At 37.6% G+C, this 13,383-nt stretch overlaps 1 pseudogene; it reads left to right on the top strand.

Moving 5' to 3' along the window:
- The first annotated feature begins 6,631 nt into the window (after window positions 1–6,631).
- LOC136391618 (DNA excision repair protein ERCC-6-like) lies at window positions 6,632–11,406 on the top strand (annotated as a pseudogene).
- Window positions 11,407–13,383: the final 1,977 nt, after the last annotated feature.

The raw sequence follows: 13,383 nt of genomic DNA, 5'->3' as shown, positions 1-13,383 counted from the left end.
TCTCCTATGTGCCTTGACTAGGAATCAAACCCAAGACTTCCACATGCTGGGCCAATGCACTACCGCTGAGCCAACCGGCCAGGGCCAAGGCCGATTTTTTTTATTGATTTTCTGTTTGGATGAATGATTTAAAGCCATCAGTGGTGTACTGAGGTCTCCAAGTATAATTATATTTTTTTCTGTTTGTACTTTTAGATCAGTTAGTAGATGTTTTATATATTTTGATAATCCTGGGTTTGGTGCAATATATTAATAAGTGCTATGTCTTATTGATACAATGTCCCCTTTATCATTATGAAATATCCATCTTTGTCTCTGGTTACCTTTGTTTTCTTGTAGTGAGCATTGTCAGATATTCTTTGGATATTATTTGCTTGGAGAATCATTTTCCAACCTTTCACTATGAATCTATTTTTATCCTTGTAGCTTAGATGAGGAGAGAGAGAGACAGAGAGACAGAGAGACAGAGAGAAGGGGGGAGGAGCAGGAAGTATTAACTCCCATACATGCCTGGACCAGACAAGTGCAGGGTTTGAACCAGTAACCTCAGTGTTCCAGGTCAACACTTTATCTACTGCACCACCACAGGTCAGGTCAGCCTCTTTCAGTACTTTAAATGTTGGGGTCCACTATCTTCTGGCTTGTAGAGTTTCTGCTGAGAAATCTGATGATAGCCTAATGGGCCTTCCTTTACATGTTATACTCTTCTTCTCCCTAGCTGCCTTGAGGATTCTTTATTTGTCATTGGTTTGTGATAATTTTATTACAATGTGCCTTGGAGTAGGTATGTTGGGTTGAGGTAAAGCGGTGTTCTGTTTGCTTCTTGGATTCGAGGCTCTAATTCTTTCCACAGGCTTGAGAAGTTCTCATCGATTATTGGTTTCAATATCTTCTCCATTCCCTTTTCACTCTCTTCTTCTTCTAATATACCCATTATTCTTATATTGCTCTTTCTGATGGAATCAGACAATTCTTTCTCTTTTTTTTAAATTTGTGAGTTTCTCTCTTCTTCTCTTGGTAGTAACTCTAGATGCCTGTATTCAATGTCACTGATTCTCTCCTCTATCTGGCCTGTTCTATTAGCTAAGCTTATTACCTCATTTTTCAGTTCATGTATTGAGTTTTTCATCTCTATTTGGGTTTTTTTTTTATATAAGGTCTACCAGAAAGTTCTGTCTGTTTTTGGAATAAAACAAAATACAAATTTTTCTTACTGTCAATAAACTTTATTAAATAATATAATTGCCATTATTATTAATGATTTCTTGCCAGCGTGAGGGCAATTTGTATATCCCATTTTTGAAAAATGTTTTATCTTTTGATGCGAAAAATTGAACCAGTGCTTCTTTGATATCTTCTCATTTTTGAATTTTTTTGCCCTTCAAAAAATTTTGTAAGGACAAAAATAAGTGATAGTCGGAGGGTGCTGAGTCCAGGGAATATGGTGGATGCGACAGACATGCTTCTGTAGCATTTCTTCCTTGTTGAAATTCATAAAAATTACAGTGGCGTAAATGAACTTTATCAGTAACCATGGGTACACTATCGCTTCACACATAAGACTAACATGAATCAACTTTGTTTTAGTTAATTTGCTATGTCAGTATGTATACATTAAGTGATAAAAATAGAGAGGCACACATGCACCAAATAAACATGTGCTTACATGTCGAAACTTGTGATAGAAATGGACAGAACTTTCCGGTAGACCTTTAATTTTAATTTCCTTGGTGAAGTACTCTTTTTGCTCATTAAGTTGTTTTTTGAGCTCAATAAATTGCCTCTCACTGTTTTCTTGTGTCTTATAGAGTATTTTTAGAACTTCAATTTTGAATTTTCTGTCATTAAGCTCCAAGACTTCCATGTAATTGAGGTTTTTTTTCTGGAGATTTTTCATCATCTATATGAGCTACATCTCTGTCTTGTATATTCATATTTGATTTCTTTTTTCTTGATGGCATTTGTGAACAGTATTGTTAATAACCCTAACAAGAGAGAGATGACTTTGTCTATCTGGTGTGCATATATTTTAGGTTCATCTCCGTTTTTTTTCTCTGTGTATAGTTGTAGAATTCATTGACACTTCAAGGGGAGAGATTGAGAGTACCTCTCATGCCACCATTTCTCTCTATAAGTTCTTTATTTACTTCTACCATGCCTCAGTGTCTTTATACTTGCCATTCTTCCTGGAATACTGTTCCCAGAACCTCAGAGGGTTGATTCTTTCTTGTCAGTTGTGTTTCCAAATTCAGCATCATCTTCACAGGGATACCTTCCATGATCACCCAATCTAATGTACCATACTCTCATCACATTTGTCATATCTTTTTGTCTCAAAGTACTTTTCACTATTGGCATTATAAGATTAACCTTTGTAATGATTTATCATTTATCTCCATAGTAAATGTAGGTTCCATGACAGCAGGATCTTGTCTATCTTGTTCGTCCCTGTGTTACTGTGCACTATAATTCCCTGACACATAGTAGATGGTCAATAATTATTTGTCAATAGGAAGAATTAAAAAATGAATGCAAGGATGCTCAGGTCCAGCATACAGGTTACCTCTTAGAAACAGAGATCATATCTCATTATTTCCAATTATTGAGGGACCCCAGAGACCGATAGCTCATCACACCAGCCAGAGTTAAACAATCAGTTAGTGGCAGAGCCAGAGTAAATTCTCATGGTCCTCCTGATGCTCAGGTTCAGCTGTATCATGATTCTTTTGTGTTTGCATGTAATCCCTGTGTTGTTCATCTGTGCCATGGATTTTGAGAGGCAATGAGTTACATAAGATGAGACCATATTATAGATGCTTATTTAGCTTTCTTTCTCTATTTTGACTCATTTGTAACATTTCAAAACTCTCATTAGTCCTGGCCGGTTGGCTCAGTGGTAGAGCATCAGCCTGGAGTGCAGGAGTCCTGGGTTTGATTCCTGGACAGGGCACACAGGAGAAGCACCCATCTGCTTCTGCACCCCTCCCCCTCTCCTTCCTCTTTGTCTCTCTCTTCCCCTCCCGCAGCCAAGGCTCCATTGGAGCAAAGTTGGCCTGGGCGCTGGGGATGGCTCTATGGCCTCTACCTCAGGTGCTAGAATGGCTCTGATTGCAGCAGAGCAACGCTCCAGATGGGCAGAGCATCGCCCCCTGGTGGACATGCCAGGTGGATCCTGGTCAGGTGCATGTGGGAGTCTGCCTGACTGCCTCCCCGTTTCCAACTTCAGAAAAATACAAAAAAAAAATCCTTCTCATTATTGGAGGCAAAAAGAGATGGTAAACTTACCAGTCATTTTGGCTTCTTAATGGTTTGTTTGTATAGAATAGTTTGGATATTGTATTCAAGTCTTGAAAAACCCCATGAGGGCACATATTTTGTCAGTTTGATTCACCTCTATATCCTCAGTGACTGAAATGATGGTGTATTGGTCAGGATAGTCTAGGCACAATTAGGCACAACACACAACCCTAAAGTCTCAGTGCTTTAACACAACACATAGATTGTCTTATTCAAGCTATTTGTACATCATGGATTAGTATGGGGCTGTCTTCATCTTAGTCACAAGATATGTGATACTTGGTCACACATCTTAGTGTCAAAGACTGTATCTCAGCACATGCTTTTTTAATCACCATGTCATGGGAAAATTAACTCTGCAAATTATACACTGGTCTTTAAGCTTCAACCCAGAGGTAACACGTGCCACTTCTTACATTTTATTAGCCAGAGTCAGGCACATAACTACCTTATAAGGGGGCAGGCAAATGTGATCCCATTATTTGTGCATTTCATGTGTCTGAAAGAAAGAATATGAATATTGTGGACAGCTCTACTGTCTTCTTCAAATTGCTGACATTTTATTGAGTGCTTATTATATGCCACCTGGCCTCTATTCTAAGTGCTTAATTTGGAACTTCTTTATTCTTACAAAAACCCCAGATAAATACTTTTTGGGTGTTTTACAGATAAGGAACCTGAAGTGTAGAGAATTTAAGCAATTTGCCCAAGGTCCAAAAAATAGCAGAATCAGAATGTGAAACCAAGTAGTCTGGCTCCAATCAGTGTTTTTAATCTTTAGGCTACAGCTGCCTCAGTACATAGTTTTCATTGACTGATTATCCAGGATATTCTAAGCTCTTTGAAAACAGAAACTCCATCTTATATTTTTTATATTTCAGTTTTGTGCTTTACAGTAGGAACTAAAATATATCTATGATGAAATTAACTGAATAAATAAGAATCTAGATAATCAATTACTGAAAGCTAGGGCTCTTTTATTCTCTGAAATTAAAGCTGTGAGGGGAAATCTGAATCAAAACTCTGAAACCAAGATTAGTGATAAGGTAAATATAAAATTGTTAACAAGAAATAGGGGTATCCCCTTGCCTTTTGAAAGTAGTGTTTTAAAATAAGTAAAAGGAAACAAGTTCCAGTGACAAATATAAACATGGAAAATGATATCTATTCATGCATGATGACATATTATTCTTTAGATTTAGTCAAAGAAGTTAGGAAATATTTTCAGATTTGAGGTAACAACAAAGAAGAACTTCTCTTCTTTCCCAAAATATTTCTTGCTGTCACCATCAGAGACAAATACTGGACTGAATGGCCCATAATCTAGCTCAATATTGCATTACTGAGGTTCTTATGAACAATCAGAGGTCATTAATTATAATAGATATTTCTTTCTTTCTTTCTTTCTTTTTTTAAAGTGAAAAGAGAAGAGCTAGAGAGACAGACTCCTACATGTGCTCAGACTGGGATCCACCTGGCATCCTGTCTTGGGCTGATGCTCAAATCAACTGAGCTATTTTTAGCACCTGAGGCTGATGCTCAGACATACTGAGCTATCCCTCAGTGTCCAGGGCTGATGGTCAAACCAATCAAGGCACTGGCTCTGAGAGGAGGAGAGAAAGAGAAAGGGGAGAAGGAGGAGAAGAGCAGAGAAGCAGATGGTTGCTTCTCATGTGTACCATAACCAGGGATTAAACCCAGAATGTCTACATGCAGGGCTGACACTCTATCCACTGGGCCAAATAGTCAGGGTCAATAGCTATTTCTTGGGTATGTACCATGTTCCAGCCTTGTGCCAAATACTTTAAATGGATTATCTCATTTAATCTTATTAATTCTATTAAGAAGGTGATATTGTCTCTTTTTTTAGAGATGAGAAAACTATGGAAATGAAAGGGTACCGTATTTCCCCATGTATAAGACATTTTCATGTATAAGACATACTTTAATTTTGGGGCCTGAAATTTGAAAAATAATGTATTACATAAAGTTATTGAACTCAGGTTTTATTCAACATAAAATTTATACAACTCCTCATCACTGTCAAAACTTCCATCCATTAGCTTGTCCTCATCTATGTCTGATGACAAATAACTGTCTTCATATATTGCCTCGTCCTCAGTTTCAACTATGGTATTTGAAATGCCACACTTAAATGACTTAACAATGATCTCAATCTTGATATTATCCCAGGATCTTTTCACCCAGGTACAAACTTCTCCTGTAGTTGGTTTCTTCACTCTTGCTGCTGGTGTCAAATTGTTTCCAGAAGACTTCATCTATTAGTTCCATTCATCTCTCATGGCAGCTTTGAAGGATTTCTTAATGCTGACATCAAGTGGTTAAAGCTGAGATGTCAAGCCTCCAGGTATGATGGCAAGCTTTGTTTTTTGCTCTGTAACAATCTTCTTTGTGTTTTTTGTTATGTATGCCCTGAATTGATCAAGCGCCAATAGGGCAGGTTTGTGTAAAAGCTCACCTGGTCTCCTTCTCCAGACTATCTCAAATTAGATCTTCATCCCATCCTGATCCATCCAACCCTTGTCATGAACGTGGACAATCAATCCTTGAGGAATGTCTTCTTTTGACATTGTTTTGTGTTTGAAAATCAACATAGGAGGCAGCTTGGTTCTGTTGGCACAACAAGCTAGAACAACTGTATAATGGCTCTTTTCATGTCCACTTGTCTTCACAGTTACAGTTTTCAACCCCTTCTTATCAACAGTTCTGTTACTTGGGACATCAAATTGAGGAGGGACTTTATCCATATTTGCAATCTGCCCCAACTCAAACTGATGTGTCTTCCGACATTGAATGACAAAACAATGAAATTCAAGGACCTTCTGCTCATAGCTTTCAGGCATCTTTTAGACAAGTCTGGTGCATGTACACATGCTTAGTCTGTTTCATTTCATGAACCTGAAGCACCAATTGTGTCCTCATTTGAAATCATATTGAAATCAGTAACTTCTTTTTCATCAGCAATTCTTCTTACCTCATGCTAAACCATCTTTGTGGACACAGGAATTCCAATTGCCCCTTGCTTTTCAATTCCCTCTCTAAATCAGGCCATTTTGCTGACTTGCCTCTCATGGCTTTCTTCTACTGTGGTGTTTTCAGTAGGGTTTCTTCTTCCCGTAGTCAGTCTCAGATTGATTTCTCAGTTGAAGGAGGACCAAACTTACATTCAGCAGCATGACTTCCATTCACTTTTGAAAACTGGATCACTTTTAACTTGAATTCAGTGCTGTACAGAATTCTTTTCTGAGCCATTTCTGGGTAGAATGTGGCAGAACATAACCTACCATAATATACCTATAATAAGTGCGAAACAATGAGCGCAAGGATAAGTACAAAAAATCTGGAAATGCAAGTAAAAAAAATCTACTACCACTATATAAGACACACCCAGTTTTTAGACCCCAAATTTTTCAAAAAAGGTGTGGTGTCTTATATGTAGGGAAATATGGTAAATATCTGCACAAAGTACTATATTCAGAAAACACCCGAGCTGGAATGTAAACTTAGGTCTTTTGACCTCAGAGCCAGCATTCTAAAACGTCTATGCACATAGTAACAACTGGCTTGCAAACTTGTGGTATTTCTTTACAAGCTTTTAGGTTTTACAATAGGGACACCATAGTTACCTCAATATGCAAAGTGCACGGTTCCTGAGCATTGGCTGTCAGGAAGGAGGGGATAAAGTTATAACCACTTTTTTCATTCTCAAACACCATCTCTCTATTCAAGGTTATTGTCCTTCAAAGCTGAGACTGGTGTCATTGCTGTTGCTGATGAGGTTCAAGGACAGATTTGGCTGAACAGACCCAGGTGGTACTAGCATCCTTTTCACACGGCCAAGCTTTGAAAGCTTTGTGTCTTTTAGCCTTTTTTAGCGGTGGCCTTTGGCCCTGAGGCAATGATTTTTCAAGCCTAACACTGAAATAGACTAGGGAGTCTCCAATATTATGATGAGACGGTGCCTGATTTTTTAAACTAATAGTTCCTTTTGGAATATGTGGGTGCATCATTCATGCCAGCAATATTCATAGATTTCAAAAATACCTCATCTACTCAGACTTAGGGATTGGCATGCTATAGCTGAGGCAAAACAGAATGGGCAAAAAATACCCTGGTCAAGACTGCAATGATTTTTTTTTTATTATGACAGTGGAAGGATTTGCCAAATACTAAATGTAAAAATATCTTTTATTTAGATGTAAACCTATGTATAGTGTGACACAAGTAATTGCTAATGTGGTTTAATTTGAGGGGAATCTATTTAAGATATCTCCATATATTCTTTGACTACTTCATCCGTAGATTGAATCCTCTGGGTTTACCATTGGTCCTCACTCAGATCCTCTCTGGAACAGTCTTGGAACAGGCAATTCATTACATTGCAATTTGAATGAGTTAATTTATTACTTGCTTTCCTCTCTTTGCTGGAGACTGTAGAATTAGGCCTTGCTGCACAAAGAGGAAGTTAGGTCATGAAAGGACCATGGAAGTTGAAAGACATCTCACAGTTTAGTCTTTTTGGGCCTAACTTCTACTATCTAATGTCCCATTAAGTCAAATGATCTCTAAATTGCAGTTCAGTACACGAGGTGTGCCTTCAGTTTTTCCCTTTTCACTTTTCCTCTGGTTTAGGTTTTTCTCCGTTGTGTACTGTACAGTTCTGTTAAACAAATGTTAGATTTCATATGAAGCATTCTACCAAATGTTTTGAATTGCCAGGGATTATAAATATATAAATGAATAAAGTCCTGGCTGGGGAACTCAGTTGGTTTGAGTGTTGTTCCGATACACCAAGGTTGTGGGTACATACAAGAATCAAGTGGAACAAAAATTGATGTTTGTTTCTCTCTCTCTCTTCCTTCCTCTCTCTCTAAAATCAATACATAAAATTTTAAAAATAATACCTGATTTTGAGTATCTCATAATTTAAAGAGGAAGGCAAGCAAATAGGAAAAGAAAGACAGTTATAAGCAGATAATTATAATAAAATGTGAAAATAGATATAATAAGCAGAATATGGAGAGAAGCAGAATAAGAACTAACATATTCTGTTGGGAGGAGTGAATGTGTAAAGGTTCACTAAGGAAGTAATTTTTTACCTTGGCCTTGAAGAAAGAATGGGTGAAAGTTCACTAAGAAAGTAGTGATCTTGGCCTTGAATAATAGGTTCTAGACCTTTCATGGTCCTAGTAAAGATCAATGTACCAGAAACCTCACTAAGATTCAGCAAAGGAATGGTGTCATTATCACTACATACCAAATGTTAATCAATAATTGGCAGCAACTTTCAACCTTGAATGACCAGGCGTTTGTGTGGGACTATATCATCCTTGATAAAGCACATAAAATAAAATCTTCATCTACTAAGTCAGCAATATGTGCTCGTGCTATCGCTGCCAATAATCTAATCCTCTTCACAGGAACCCCAGTCCAGAATAATTTATAAGAACTGTGCTCCCTGTTTGATTTTGCTTGTCAAGGGTCCTTGCTAGGAACATTAAAAACTTTTAAAATGGAGTATTACCAGAGTAAGAGATAAGGATGCTACCCCAGGGGGAAAAGCCTTGGGATTTAAGATATCTGAAAACTTAATGGCAATCATAAAACCCTATTTTCCTGGAGGACTAAAGAAGAAATACAGAAGAAAAAGTCAAGCAACTCAGAGGTCAGACTTTGTGAAAAGAATCCAGATGTTGATGCCATTTATGAAATGCCTTCCCTTTCCAGAAAAAATGATTTAATTAGTTGGACACATCTTGTACCTTTGCAAGAAGAAATATACAGGAAATTCATGTCCCTAGATCATATCAAGGAGTTGTTAATGGAGACACGCTCACCTTTGAGCTAGCTGTCTTAAAGAAGCTGTGTGATCATCTTAGGCTGCTCTCTGCACGAGCTTATCACTTGCTGAATCTGCAAGTTGTTCAAGATGAAAATGAAGGGGAAGATTCCTCAGACATGGACCATATTCATCAAGTAACTGATGATACACTGATGAAAGAATCTGGAAAAATGATATTTCTAATGGATCTACTTAAGAGACTGTGAGATGAAGGTCATCAGACTCTGGTCTTTTCCCAATCAAGACAAATTCTAAACATTACTGAATGCCTCCTAAAGAATAGGCATTTTAAGGTATTGTGAATTGATGGAACAATTATTCATCTTGTAGAACGAGAAAGAAGAATTAACTTATTCCAGCAAAATAAAGATTACTCTGTTTTTCTGCTTACTATTCAAGTAGCTAGTGTTGGCTTAACATTAACTGCAACAACTAGAGTGGTCCTTTTTGACCCTAGCTGGAATCCTGCAACTGATGCTCAAGCTGTAGATAGAGCTCACCAAATTGGACAAAAAGAAAATGTTGTGGTTTATAGGCTAATCACTTGTGGAACTGTAGAGGAGAAAATATACAGAAGACAGGTTTTCAGGGACTCACTAGTAAGACAAACTATTGGTGATAAGAAGAACCCTTTCCAATATTTTAGTAAACAAGAATTAAGAGAGCTCTTCACAATTGAGGATTTTCAGAACTCTGCAGCCCAGCTGCAACTTCAGTCTTTGCATGCTGCTCAGAGAAGATCTGATAAGAAACTAGATGAACATATCACCTATCTGCACTCTTTGGGGATAGCTGGAATCTCAGACCATGACTTGATGTACACTCATGATTTGTCTGTTAAAGAAGAACTTGATGTGATAGACGAATCTCACTATATTCAAGAATGGGTTCAGAAAGCTCAATTCCTTGTTGAATTTGAGTCTCAAAATATAGAGCTCTTCATGGAAAGACAAAGAAATGAGAGTATCTGGCTGAGAGAACCTATATGTCCTTCTCAAATAAAGGAGAAATGCCCTGAAGTGAATAAACCACAGCCTCAGCCTTCATGTATTTTGACTACTCATTGCACCAAGGAAGAAGAAACCAGTTCTCAAATGGCAAGTGTAATCATGATGATCTTCCTGAAGAGAGTGAGAAACACTGTCTTTCCAGTATAAAGATGAATGTTACCATTGTACAAGATGGTAGGCACCCATGTGAAAGCACATTTGATGCTGAATTTCTAGCTACTTTACCCAAGGGGTGTGGAAGTGCACAAGAAATTGGGACCAACTCTTTATTGGTAATGGCTCTACAGAAAGAAGCATCACAAGAGGAGCCTACTCCAGAGGCACTGCAAGAAAACCATCTGGGAAATTTTAATTACTTACTTAGCAAATTAGTCAGAGCTGATTCTGGACCAAATCTAGATGAACTAATGAATGATGAGATTTTACATCAGTGTAATCCCTGGCCCACTAATCCCATAACAAATGAAAGTCAAAATACAGAATTAAATGCATCTGTTATTAAAATAGCTGATGATGACTCAACAACATTTCACAGTGCACTGCAAGATGCTCAAGCAAAAGAGGCCACCTTGGAAGAGGAACCATTAGCATCTTCACCACAGGATGTGTGTGATTTCAATCTTTTCTTGGAAGACTCTGCAGACAATGGACAAAATCTTTCCAGTCAGTCTTTGAAGCAAATTGAGAAAGAAAATAGCGTGTGTGGCTCTGCAGCTAATTCTAGAGCACAGTTGGTGTATAGCAAAACAGGTCCAGTATGGATCTTTCTAAGAAAGATAACGAGTCAGAAGAAGTAGTTAATGTGAGAGTCAGAAGTAAAACTAGAAGGATCATTTCAGATGGTAAAGATGAACAGGATACTTTTAATGATACTCCAATCACAAATCCATTCAACACATCTCTCTTTCAGTTATCTGTAAAACAACTCCTAAAAATGATACCAGTCCACCTGTAAGGTCCTTTGCACTTAAAATACCTGATAGTATAAATAAATCTGTAAGCTCAGATCCCTGGCTTCTAGGAGGTCTCTTATTAATGTGGTGCTTAGACCATGTGGAGGATATGGAGGAAAGCCTTGAAAACAGCAGGGAAGTAAAGGTAGCTGAGGATCGTCTGGAGGAAGGAGCCGAGAGGAGCAGTGGGGAAGCCTCAGAGTGTACAGAAGAGGAACCTTCCAGAGAAACCCTGTCTTCATGTGGATGCAAATTGCCACAGTGTCCTTTCACCTCAGCCTGAAGAACTGAATTTAGTATTTCCTGTAGGTCTGCCAGTACCAGACCCTTTTAGAAAGTACAGGTTCTTTGAGATATAGATAGTGAATTCTTTACAAGAAATATTGTTAACAAAATACAGAGGTAAATTACATATTAAAATTAATATACTATTTTTCTTCCAAAACAGGACTCTGCAGATGCTCTTTGCCTGCATCTTTGCAAAAAAAGCCCATCTGGTTTTTCCTGATCATGTAAATACGTTTCCTGAAATACAGTCATTCACAGAGTCAAGTTTTAATATTTTAAGATTATAATGTAGTTTTGTATTTAAATATATATATGTATATATATTTAACTATATATAGAGAGAGTTTTTTAAAGCTGAAAGAGACTATAACTGATTTATTTTACATATGAGGAAACCAAAGCCAAAAGAGATTAAGTAATCATACTTTGACCAAAGTCACACTGCCAGTTAACAGTGGAGGCCAGACTAGATGTCACATTACCTAACTGCTATGCTACTTCATAGTTTTTCCCCAACATTCCAAATTTCTGTCAAAATTTTGACTGTGGTTACCTAGTTTGGTCATAATGTACTTAATAATTAGGGCATGAAACAATGAATTGGTCCATAAGAATTTCATTAGAATAACTTATACTAGTGAATTAGATTGCTGTCTGCCTGGTGGCTTTCCTCCAGGACATGAGCACTTTGCAATTCAAGCCTGATTTCCATGTGATTTTAATCCTCGTCTTTGTACATTAATTTATGTTAAGTTCACTTTCTAGGCTTTCTTAGTCTGAGGGTTTTTGTTTGTTTGTTTGTTTTTTAAGATTTTACTTATTCATTTTTAGAGGGGGGGGTGGAGCAATAAGCATCAACTTTCATATGTGCCTTGACCAGACAAGCCCAGGGTTTCGAACCGGCGACCTCAGCGTTCCGGGTTAATGCTTTATCCATGGCAGGTCAGGCCTGAGGTTCTCTTTCATGTTTCAGTCCCTCTTTGATGTCAGGCCTTTGATAGAGACTCTGTAGGCGGACAATTCATGAAAATGCATAAGAAATGAGAGCCACCTGAGCAAAGTGGGTCAATTTAGTAATTAGAAAATTTTAAACTTTTGAAGGTTGTTTGATATTTGTTTTCTGTTAACTCAAGTTTGTGTAGTAAGTCTTTCTCCTTAAACACTTTCACAGTGAAGATACAAAAATCTATTTCATGGTATCATTGTCTAGTCTCGTAATAGAGTCAACTTTATTTTTAGACCCATAGTATGTTTGTTTCTCGGTATATGTATGGTTCCTACTTTGTGTGTCATAAGTTAAGAGCAAAGTCTTTATTTTGAATCTCTGGTCTGCCACTTACTAGCCCTGGAAGCTTGGGCAGGCCACTTAACTCTCTGAGCTTTGGGTTCCTCATATTCCATTGTAAAGTGGGAATAGTTCTTCTGACACGGGGTAGTTTGAGGATTCAGTGAGATAATGCTGTGGTCTTTACAAAAGGATTTTGATTGGTTGATTGAGAGAGATAAAGAGATATCACCTTCCTTATTTTAACACCTTGTCCTTCTTAAAGTCCAAGTTGAATTAAATGTTTTTGTTAGTTCTCTTCTGTCTTTAACTTTGTAGCCATAAGCTTTGCAACTGAGGTTATGACTGTTAAAAGAACCAATAGGAGGAAGCACGGGAGGTGAAAACTGATAGATCATTCTGGTACTACCACCATCCATAGTTACTCTGTTTGTCCATCATCATAACCCGCCCACACATACCTTTTACAGATGCAGATATGTCCTCTTGGCTTGTGACTGTCATCAGTGTAATCAATTATCACTTCCCTTACAGTGATGGAGGCATAGATATATCTTTTTAAAAGATAGGTTGCTGTAAAAAACTTGTCTCTGTAATCATATTAGATGTTGTCCTTAATGTCCTCCTCTCTCCATTTAATGCTTTGGTGATACATTTTTAGAGAAGAATGTACATATTTGTGTTTAT

Source organism: Saccopteryx leptura, chromosome 2, assembly GCF_036850995.1.
Source record: "Saccopteryx leptura isolate mSacLep1 chromosome 2, mSacLep1_pri_phased_curated, whole genome shotgun sequence".
In the NCBI taxonomy this organism is placed as follows: Eukaryota; Metazoa; Chordata; class Mammalia; order Chiroptera; family Emballonuridae; genus Saccopteryx; species Saccopteryx leptura.
The sequence above is the reverse complement of the archived record's forward strand: the minus strand, read 5'-3'. Positions and strand labels throughout refer to the sequence as shown.